The 11,378-nt window shown below is 36.6% G+C and overlaps 1 long non-coding RNA gene across 1 annotated transcript in view; it reads right to left on the bottom strand.

Annotated features, from left to right (window-relative positions):
* LOC107841982 overlaps positions 1-11,140 on the bottom strand; it is a 34,515-nt gene extending 23,375 nt beyond the window's left edge. The window contains exons 1-2 of the long non-coding RNA XR_007044673.1: positions 11,040-11,140; positions 10,868-10,951 (exon numbers count right to left, since the gene is read on the bottom strand). This is a non-coding gene — a long non-coding RNA (uncharacterized LOC107841982). The remainder of the gene's footprint in view (positions 1-10,867; positions 10,952-11,039) is intronic.
* Between the last annotated feature and the right edge of the window lie 238 nt (positions 11,141-11,378).

Below are 11,378 nucleotides of genomic sequence, written 5' to 3'. Positions count from 1 at the left end.
GATACCTCATCCCCTCAAACCACGGTGGACCACAATGCTACAAGTATTATTTTGGCTTGCCTTGAAGCTATGTCCTGAGACATGGCTAGGATGACCGCGGGTATTGAAAAACTAGACTCGGATGTGGTTTCAATGAAGGATGAAGTGTTGATTATGGGTGGGAGATTGGAGAGAGTATAAAGCCAAAGAAGCCGACCTTCTACCCCTCACAATATTTCACCAACTAGTACTCCCGAGGCCATGCACTAAATGCTATATCCACCCATTGCCACTAATCAAACCAACCCTTACTCCCAAAATCTAGATCATGATAGACTAAGCCACCCTTCACTTCACCAAGTCCAACAAGAAGGGCTGGAACCCAAATACCACTCTAAAACCCGAGTCCTCCAATCCAAACTCAACTTGACCAAAGGCCTCACTACCTACCAAATCCAATACCGCCAATGCAAGCTCACTTAACTAAAATAGACTCATCCATGTAAAAAGGTATGGTAGAAGAGAAAAACATGGGGAGTATGGGACTTTTGGTGATATATACATAGGGGGAGGAGATAAGGGGTAGACAAGGTGATCCGAGGGAAGTTAATGGTTGAGAAGGGAGAGTTGGTCATTGGAACCAATATGGGAACCAAAATCGTGAGTTACGTATCAATTCCATCAAGGTGGGGCTTCCAATATTCAAAGGCGAGAGTGATCCGGAAGAGTTTCTAGATTGGGAGTCCGCTTTTTAGTGAATCTTCCAAGTTAATGACCTTATCGAGGAGAAAAAAAGTTGTCAAGCGATTGCACACTTTGAAGGTTATGCTATTACGTGGTGGGAGCATGTGAAGCGGTTTGGCAATGTTTTGATTGAGGGGTAACCCTCTCCTTGGTTTTTGTTAAAGTACCTCATGAGACAAAAGTACTTACCCAAGAGTTACCATCAAGAGCTCCTTGCTAAGTTCTATAACTTGAAGTAAGGGAACAAGACTATCATGACTTACTATGATGAGTTCCAACAACTCATTTTAGACTTGATCACCGAGGGAAGAAAGTAAGTCATGACATCACGCAATTTAAGTGGGGTTGAATAGAGACATTGCCTCACAGTTGACACTTTGACAAGTTTGACACTATTAATGCCATCTTCCAAGCCGCCTTGTAAGTTGAGAGGGAATTACAGGAGAAATCGGGTTTCAAGCTTAAAGGGAAATCAATCTCGAGTTGGAACAAGGATAAGAATGACTCATCCAATGTGTATCAACCCGAGACCAAGGTTGCCCAAGTCTAGAACAAGGATCACCAAAGGTACCCTCCGAGAAATGAAGGTAAACCACATTCCTCTTCTAATTCTAAGGGCTTCCAATATTTTAAATGCCACGGTTGGGGGCACAAGGATAATGAGTGTCCAAATAGGAGGAATGTGATACTAAGGGTGGGGAAATTACACTTGCTTGTAAAGGAGGTAGGACTTGAACTAAATGAGATTAATGATCAATCTCAAGATGGAAAAAAGGTAGACCTCGAGGAGCCAAAGGAGGGGGAGAAGAAAGATATTTGGCTATGTAAAGGTGAGGTTGTATTGCCTTTATATTTGGAATAAAAGGTCATGCTTAGTGAGGGTGTGGAAGTAAAATATGAGAGTGAGGAGGGTGAAGAGGAAGAGGAGCTAAGAGTTGGAATTGTGGGATTTGCCTGCAAGTACTCTTTGTCGATTACTAATCGAGATACTAGCACTTTGTCTAGTATCAAATATTCTTATGTACAGGTTGTAGAACATGTAAGTCCAAGGAGCATTCTTGATGATCTCATGGAACCCTTGGTTGAACATCCTAACCTTGGGAAGAGCAATGAAGTGATGATGCAAAGAGGAGAGCTTGCCGGTGATGATTGCTTGAATTTGAGGAAAAATTCCTCTCAAGATGGAGAGGATGATACAAGTGCGAATATGAAGATCAATGTTTGTGCAAGTTCAGCAAAGGATCATCCAAGGAAGATAAACATTAAGGCATGAGAATAGCCTAAGTAGCACACTAAGCCGCCCATATGTTATATGTTACATTTGCCATATTAGAGGGGCGCCCCTTTCATTAAGGGCCTTTTGGAATTTACATATTTTATGTGTAATATATAGTTTAGTATTAGGGTTTTGATTATTTAGTTGATTATTATTGTATGAACTTGAAACTTGAAACACCAAAGTTCTCTCTCCTTTGAGGCAAATCGAAACTAGGATAAGAAACTAGTGTGGATTCACCAGTGATTGTATTTTTCTTAGAAAACTTGGTTCTTGTGTGGTTCACGCCCTCTTATGTTGTGGTAAGAGTTAGGTGATTGTTGTGTGTAGGTGTTAAGGGTCTTAGAGTTTAATATACTCTTTGGTTCCTAGGATTTATACCCTCATTTGTCTCACTACCTATCTTTATGTTTCTTGAAATCGTGTTTGCGTTCTTGTTCTATTAAAACCATGTATTGTTGTTATTGTGTTGTTGTTGTTCTCCTCATCTCGTGGTCATCTTGTTCTTGTTGTAGTTATTTTGGTTTCCAAAAAACCTTGATATCTTCTCATCCTTGTGTTGTTATTGTTGGCCGAAAATTATTGTATTGGGGCTCTCAGTTTTGTTGTTGTATTTATGGACTGTTTGTGACATTTTGTGGCTGTTTTGAGACCTTGTTGGTTGATATTGTATTACATGGTGACCATATACTTGTGGAGTATATGGTAATTCCCTTAGTTTATAATTGTATATATGTATTATGGAGGCACGGGAATCCCCGACCACTATGATATCTCCTGTTTATGCAGCTACACGCGCTGGGGCTCATTCAGGGGGTAACACTAGACCCATATAGCCCGTGGGTGGATTATGACGGTAAAGCTACATAACCCAGGTTAGGGTTTTAAAATGCATGCTAAGGCCGATTCCCTTTTCTGACCGTCATATATATATATCTATGTGATTGCATGTGGTTATTTACTTTGGATTTGTATTACTGGAATTATTTTATCCTTATTCCTGAGTACATTCTAGCTTTTATCATGCTAATCATCTTCTAGTACTTTATCCCAATGTAATGCAGGAACCGACCATTCTACTTCTCATGCTCCGTGACTTGGATTCGGGGACAACTTTGTGTTAGACTGAAGTATCTGCATTGTTTATGGCATATCATGGATGTCTATGAATTTATATCTTCTATATTGTTATATTTTTTGAATTTAGTCTTTGTTAGTGTGTATGCTCTATCTGACTAGTTAAAGGTGGTGGTGTCCAGTCAATGGTGGACTTGAGATACCCGTCATAGGCAGGACCTGCTTCGTATCATGAGATCTTCCTCCCAAAAATCTCATGAACTTCAAGAAAAATTTCTCAACTTCAAAGCTCATAGGTTCCGGTCAAGGTTTTTCTTCAATTCTCTTCTCAAGGTATGTTGAACAATCTTTGTTCAACTAAATCTATTAGTGGTTTCTAATTACAAAGTGGTATTCATGTGGGTTTCGAATCTAGGTTTTTCGAATGGTTTTTGAAAGAAGAGTTTATTTAAAGTTTGTGAACCCTTTTATATGAAATTATTTTAAAATTGTTAATTCAACTTGAGAATTGATATTTATTGCTTGAATTATGAAACCTTGCTATTTTTAAACTTTATTGGGACTTGTTGAAGTCATGAAGTCATGTTTTATTTATAAATCCCCTTTGTCATTTAAATCTTGAATTTGGTGAGAGAAAGGAAATTATCACATCCATTGGTTTGAAAATGTTGATATTTCAATGTGAAATCTTCTATATTTTCTGGAATATTTAAATGTGTTTAAATCTTTAATGATGGGGCTAATGATTACAAACATATGAAATGAATATCGCATAATATGTATGACTTGCAAGTTTTGATATGACGATACCAACTTAACGAATGCCCCAATAAAAGACTTATTTTATGACAATGGTAAATTTTTATGAAAATGCATTAATTGGGCTTAAAGAGAGTTATGTAGTTCAGCGAGATGGTGTACACCTGAAACCTATGTTTTGCTGATATAGGGATGGTTCTCTTCTTAACGGGACAACAATATGATTTTTTCCTCTATGAGGATTATATGATATGATGGACAAATTATGTTTATCTAAATTCATGCGGCAAACATGGATTGGGACCCCGTCGGTTTGGGGAAAACTGAACTTATCTAGCATGTGGGTTGCTTGACATTGGTTAAAACTACACAGCTCAGTAATAAAGTTTAATAAATGGTTATGTATTATGTTTTTGAGACAATTGTTCCATACTTTCCTTATTATGATTTATGTTAAGGATATTTTGACTTGCTTTATAAACTGTTTTATCTCTTTCCCTATGTTGCATACAGTTATCGTCATACTAACCGTACCGAACACTACGTCTTTTCATAATGTCAGTTTGGAGGCATTTTCTAGTGGTTTTGGGCAACATTAGGATTCTTGAGCTAGCTTAAGCAAGTGGTGAGCCCTCTATCTTCTTGCTGGTATATGGTTTTCTCTTATTTAGACTTAAACTATTCTATTTTATAGTATCATCGTGGCCATGTCCCGTCTTAAGATTTTTCATTCCTAATGTTAACAATTGTCTTAGATAATGTCATTATGTCATATTTCAGAGTTTGAATTCATTAATCTATTTTAAGTTGGATTTCCTTTTATTGGGCTTATTTCCACAATTATTATTGAATATGCTTATGATGATATGTTAAGGAGTCTTCTCAAACATTCATTGGCCTCTGGGATACCTGCTACGTCCAGGGCCTAGTCCTGGGTTGTGACAAACTTGATATCAGAACACAGTTCAAGTGTCCTAGGTTGTTTACGAAGCCATGTCAAGTAGATTCCTTTTTATGTGTGTGTAGCGCACTACACTTATAAAAGGGAGGCTACAGAGCATTTAGGAAATGTTTCTCAAACCTTATTTTTCAGGTGATAAAAGTAGAAGAGCTTAGAATCCTAACAATGCGATCATTTCTGATTGAGTTATCAAAAATTTACAAAATTGCACAAAAGCTTAAGAGAAGTCCATTAATGCGTCAAAGCCTATTAATTTGAAGCATATACCCCTATCTTCCAGAATCGTGCGGTTGAGTCTTTGTGAGACATGCATTCATACCTTTTCAAAAACCTTATTATAGATGACTTGCTTAAGGGGGAGGTATGCAACTGAATAATGAAGTTATTTTACCACCAGAGTGATAGTGTAAATTTAGGTGTTATAAGCTATAAGCAGTATAGTTAAATTAAGGTGTTTACAAACCCAATTTCTAAGTAACAATGAGCAAGATCCACGAACCCATGTCTCACGTTATTCCTAGTTCCAAGAAACTATACTTTGTATATGTTACCGACCTATATTATGTTATGTCTAACACCAAAATGACACTCTCTACGCAAACTTATGACTATTCCAGTTCTCAAAATGATAGGCAACAACTTTAAGCAACATCTTAGTAATATTTCTGGAATTTATGAATTCTAGCCTTATGTTATACAACTCTTGATGTATGCACTCATCTTTCTCAGTACTCCCAGTCCTAAGAACTCATGTTATGTTAAAATTGTGTTTTTGTTGGTGCGACCCTCTATTATGATCTATATGATTGATATATGAAATACTCCATGCCAATTATACTGCATATTCCGTCATAGGTCCTATCTTGAGTAATGCGATAAATAAGAGTCATAATTGAGCAGTATCGATCCTATTCCTGATGCTCATAATCTAGTCCCTTAGTGACCTTTCTTATGTTAGGATGATAGTGGTGATGGAAGCATGGTAATATTGTAATATAAGAGAGTAGATGTTCTTTATTATGAAAATTATGGTGTGACAACTCTAGCTAAGGAGACAGGTGAAAGGGGAAGCATCACGACTCAAACTAAGGCCTAGCTATGATGGGTATCTACGTCCAACGAGGATCGGAAACCACCCCCTGCACCTGACCAATAGAACACAATACCCCCAATATTGGATGAATTCCGATCATATAACAAGATAGCATAAAATAATCTTAGAGAATTTTAAGACATATCTATAACCGATAATTGGTAACCAACCAAACACAACCAACCAACATCACCACCCAAATCTATAGTAATCCAACAAAGCCTTCTAAATAAAATCGAAATCCATAAAGTGTCGGGATATGCCACCGACCCTGACAATGACAATGGGAATATTAATGATAATTTTAACTCTCAATTCTACTCTATGAAAGGAACAGATGAAATGTTAAAGTATTTTGGAGAATGAAAGCTCACTACTTCATCACATGAACCAATGAACCAAGCCGATCCACCTAACTCTATATAGGAAAAGTAGGAATATTTCCGATGCCTGTATCACATGGGGATACAATGTCTGGAGACGGTCAGTGGGTTGAGCACTAGTATGTAACTCAGGGGTATTGGAGTAAAATAAAGCCATGCCTTAAACAAAGTAATAATTTGGGAAGAGTAACATGCCTGAAATACCCAAGATTACGAACAGAATTCAACCCTTGAAGCTCCACTTGACTACTTCTTAGAAACCATAAGTATGCATGGTTGAGCGACTTGAGAGAGAAGAAAGAATGTTTGGAGTGTATTAGCAATGAAAATAGGTCCCCAATTATGTTTATAGGCCGTGGGTTATTATTTGGATAAGAGGGAAGTGTCCAAAATAGTCCCCTTAAAAATCTAAAAAATAAACTGTCAATCGTTACGGATCTCATAATGACTCTTCACGACTCATCTCCACGAGTCATAGTCAAGATAGTATCACCAAGCACACATACTATTGACCTTAATACTCGTATATCATGGTTCGTAATGGGACCCTACGACTAGTAGTGTCCAGTTGTAGTCAACACAGAAACCGTTTGGGTATACACTTGACATCCTACGATTTGTACACAATGACCCTAATGAGTCCTCACGACTCATAGTGAGCCACTTGTACTTAGAGCAAAATACTTAGCCACACACACTGATCAGGCTATGATTTGGGTCCAATGACTCATCAAAACTCCCTACGGCTCGTAGGGTATGTCGTAATCAGGACAGTGAGGATAAAATTTTAGAAATTTTTAAGGATAAAAAATTTGGGGTGTTACATACTTCCCCCTTAGGATCATTCATTCTCGGATGATGGGTCAACGCATATGGTAGTACGATTAACGTAGAAACACCCCCACACTTACCTTTAACAAAGATAAAAAACAAAGATGTTAAGATCACAAACATGCTTTAAGCACAATTTTCCAAAATAGGGAATAGGAATAGATACTTGGACTTTATGTCTTCCTTGGCTTCCCAAATAGCTTCCTCAAACTTTTGGTTCCTCCAAAGAACCTTTACCAAAGCCACGTCCTTTGTCTGCAACCAATGGAGTTTCTAATCCAAGATCTCCACCGAAACTTCCTCATAAGACAAAGAATTCGAAATGCCCACAACTTCCAAAGGAACAACCAAAGATTGGGTACTAAACAATTTTCAAAACAAGTCAGGTAGTAAAGAAAATAAGGCAAATTCAAAGGAGGGTATAGAGGAAGCAACAACTGAAGATAATCAAGAAAAGTTACAATAACAAAATAAAGGCAAGGATAAAAAAGAGGAAAACAATGAATCAATGATGCAGGAAATAACAAAAGAAGAAGAGCATACAAAAGACTTGTAGCTAATACCAGTTAAAGAAGGAGTAGAATCAGAAAAAGTGATAGAAAATGTGTTACCATTTGAAATTCATGTTGAAAATCAAATTGTAGTTAGAAACAAGGAGAGAAATAATTTAGATGAGGTAGATTTGGGGAAAAATATTGACCACGTAAGAGTAGAAAGAAATTTATCACCAAGACAAATAGAAAGGCTGAAGTTAACTCAGGGCATATAGAAATAGAAGGAGAAAGTGGGTAAAACATCTACAATGCAGACAAGAAACTCAACCCAAAATAAGTTTAAATGAATGCTTTAGTATTGAATATTAGATCAGTAAATACGCAGAAAACATTCACTAGGCTTATTACTTTGCAAAAAAGACATCAATTCTCTTTCATTGGGTTGATAGAACCTTTTCAAGAAAATCACACTATTGAGGAGTATAAAAGAGAGCAAGTTATGGAGGAAATAAGAAAGAGAGGAAAGATTCCTAACATGGTCATAAAGCTTGACATGATGAAAGCTTATGATTGAGTAGATTGGTTATTTATTATGAAGGTCTTAAGAAAGGTGTGATTCAGTGAGATGATGATTGATAAGGTGTATAGGCTAGTTGGAAACAACTGGTACTTAGTTTTGTTGAATGGGCAACCAAATGGTTTTTTTAAATCGACCAGAGGTTTGAAGCAAGGAGGATCCTTTATCACCCACTTTATTTATTATAGCAGCAGAGGTTATGTCTAAAGCTTTAAAATCTTTGATGCTTACAAAATATTTTAGCTTTTTGGAATGCCAAGGGGGAGCCCTAGAGTGAATCATTTTGCATTTACAGATGACATGATTATTTTATGCAAAGCTGACCTCCAAACACTACAGAAATTGAATAATATTTTAGAGAGGTATGAGAAAGTGTTAGGGCAAAGAGTAAACAAGGAGAAAAACTCTATTTACTTGCATAACAGAGTGTCTCATGGTATGGCTATTATGGCAGAAGTGGCTACATGGATTTTAAGGAAAGAATTTACTTTCACATACCTAGGTTTCCCTAAATTTAACATGAGAAGAAAAAAGCTTACTATCAAGGAATAATGAACAGGATTAGTGGGAAGCTTCAAGGATGGAAAGGAAAATTGTTGTCTTATGGAGGTAGAGCTATTCGGATCAAACATGTCTTACAAAGCATTCCATTGCATTGTTTATCAATGATGAACCCTTCTTTAAATGTAATGTCTACCATTCAAAGAATGTTTGACCAATTTTTTTGGAGTACTCATATTGGAAGTAAAAGTAGGCATTGGGTCAAATGGAGTAAACTTTGTATTCCAGAGGTAGAAGGAGGTCTGGATTTTAGGAATATTAGGGATGTTCAATGGCCTTATTTTGCAAATTATTGTGGAACTTTCGTACAAAGGATTCACTATGGAGTAAATTTATGCAAAATAAGTACTGTAAGAAACTGCACCCTAATGAGATTGAGTGAAAAACAGGAGTAGGCTCCCAGGTTTGGAAGAAGATGTTACATGCAAGGGATCTGGTTGAGCATCAGATAATATGGAGAATTAGAAGTGGAAATTAACATATTTGTTTTGATAACTGGACAAGAGAAGGGGATTTGTATACTTTGATGGAAGATTCAAAGGAATAAGATATAGATTATCAGTATGTGAAGGATTAAATCAAGGAGGGACAGTGGGATAAAAATGTAGTATCACAACTATTTACAGTAGATTTTGCTGATCATATCATCCAAACTATTAAGATTTCAAATTGGGGTGGAGAGAAGGATATACCTATTTGGAAGCTTGAGGCCACAGAAAAGTTCTCTGTTAAATCAGCTTGGAACTTTATTAGACAAAGGGATGAGAAGAATTGTATATATAAAAACATTTGGGTGAAAGGTTTGCCTTTTAAAATGGCTTTTCTCATTTGGAGATTTTGGAAAGGAAAGATTGCAGTAGAGGATAATTTGAGAAGATGGGGAATAGAATGACCTACTAGGTGCTGGTGTTGTACCATGCCAAATCAAGAAACCACTTCACATGTGTTTCTTAAGTCTGCCACTGCGAACATGACATGGTCCTTTTTTTCTTCTTGTGCAAGTATAAGTATGGCTGGGGTAAGCATTAGAGAACTTATCACGAGATAGTGGAATGCTCAACTCTCTGGAAAATCTAAAGCATATTATCAAGCTATTCCAAGTATTATTTTATGGGAGCGATGGCGGAGAAGAAATAAATCAAAGCATGAAAGAAAAAATTTGTCAGCTCATATGGTAATAAACAATATTCAAAGAAATATTGGTCTGTTATTAAGAGTGAGGAATCCTGGTCAAAATTTTCCATTCAAGTGGCCAGATATACTTGTTGAATTGGAGCAGAAGAGAACTAAATTAATAATCACAAAAGTGGAATGGAGGTGTCCAGATGAAGGATGGATGAAGTACAACACAGATGGGGCATCTAAAGGTAATCCTGGGGTGAGTACTTAAGCATTTTGTCTAAGGGATCACAGGGGAGATCTAATATATGCAAAGGGACCTAGGATTGCTGATACTACAAATACAGAGACAGAAGTATATGCTATTCTAAAAGCAGCTATACATTGTGGACACTCCTAATTCCAAAAAGTCATTATACAAATAGATTCATTATTTATGATAAAGATACTAACTAAGGAATGGGGTTGTCCACGGAATCTATTATATGCAATTGAGCACATAACTTCAATGTTGAGACATAAGAAAGTAGTTTTTCAGCGTATAAAATAGGACGGAAATTAGTTGGTAGACCATCCATCAAATGCAACAATAGATAACGGCGAGTTTAGCATAACATCCTTTCAGAAGTTGGAAATACAAGACAAGAAGATCTTAAATAGTGACAAGTTACAGTGCCTTTACATCAAATTATTAGCAGCAAAAACATGAGAAGGCTGAAGGCTACAGTTAACAATACTACTACAGACTACGACCATCTATTTACAAGACAGGAGGTCAACAAAGATACCCAGCAGCTGACTAACCTATAAAAACTCAGCCATAAAAAAGGACTCTTAAGAAAGGGAAAGGGTCATGTGATATCTAAGCAGCTAATACACCTAAGAAAAGAAGGCAGTCAAAGAGCCTTGCAGGTCTGAGATTCTCAGTATCTCCATCCATGCCACAACTATCAGCAAAAGATAGTGCTTATAAAGAATAATCCAAGGTTGAAGAGAACAAGCTTGAAATTTACCTAGACATGCAATGAGTTCCAGGGAACTTTAACCCTCAAATCAGCACCAAAACAAGGATACAACCCGTCTAGCAAAGATCTCAGCTAAAACAATAAATATATGAAAATAGAGCAGTCAATAAAGAAGGAAAATGGATGAACGATCAAAGATATAGAATAAATAGGAGCTTACTTCTGAAAGCTGATACCAGAACATATTTCCACCTTCCATGGTACAAAGTTGATGATCCAAAAGAAGAGCAAAATGAACTGAAGATTTTGGTAAAGCTCTATTTTCACCTGAAGTTGAAAGAAAGACTAAAAATGTGGAAATGGATGAATTAGAAAACCCTAAGAGGGTATTTATATGTCTTAAGGAAATAGGGGTGGGTCAGGTATTATTTGCAGGCTGGATAAGGGCCCAATTACATTTTTCGGATTTAAGATGGGTTGGACCATCATTGTAGAAACTATTTTTGTCTTTTATTTTAAATATCATAAAATTCAAAAATTAACTTAAACAAAAACTCCC

This window comes from Capsicum annuum, chromosome 9, assembly GCF_002878395.1.
Source record: "Capsicum annuum cultivar UCD-10X-F1 chromosome 9, UCD10Xv1.1, whole genome shotgun sequence".
Lineage (NCBI taxonomy): Eukaryota > Viridiplantae > Streptophyta > Magnoliopsida > Solanales > Solanaceae > Capsicum > Capsicum annuum.
The sequence above is the reverse complement of the archived record's forward strand: the minus strand, read 5'-3'. Positions and strand labels throughout refer to the sequence as shown.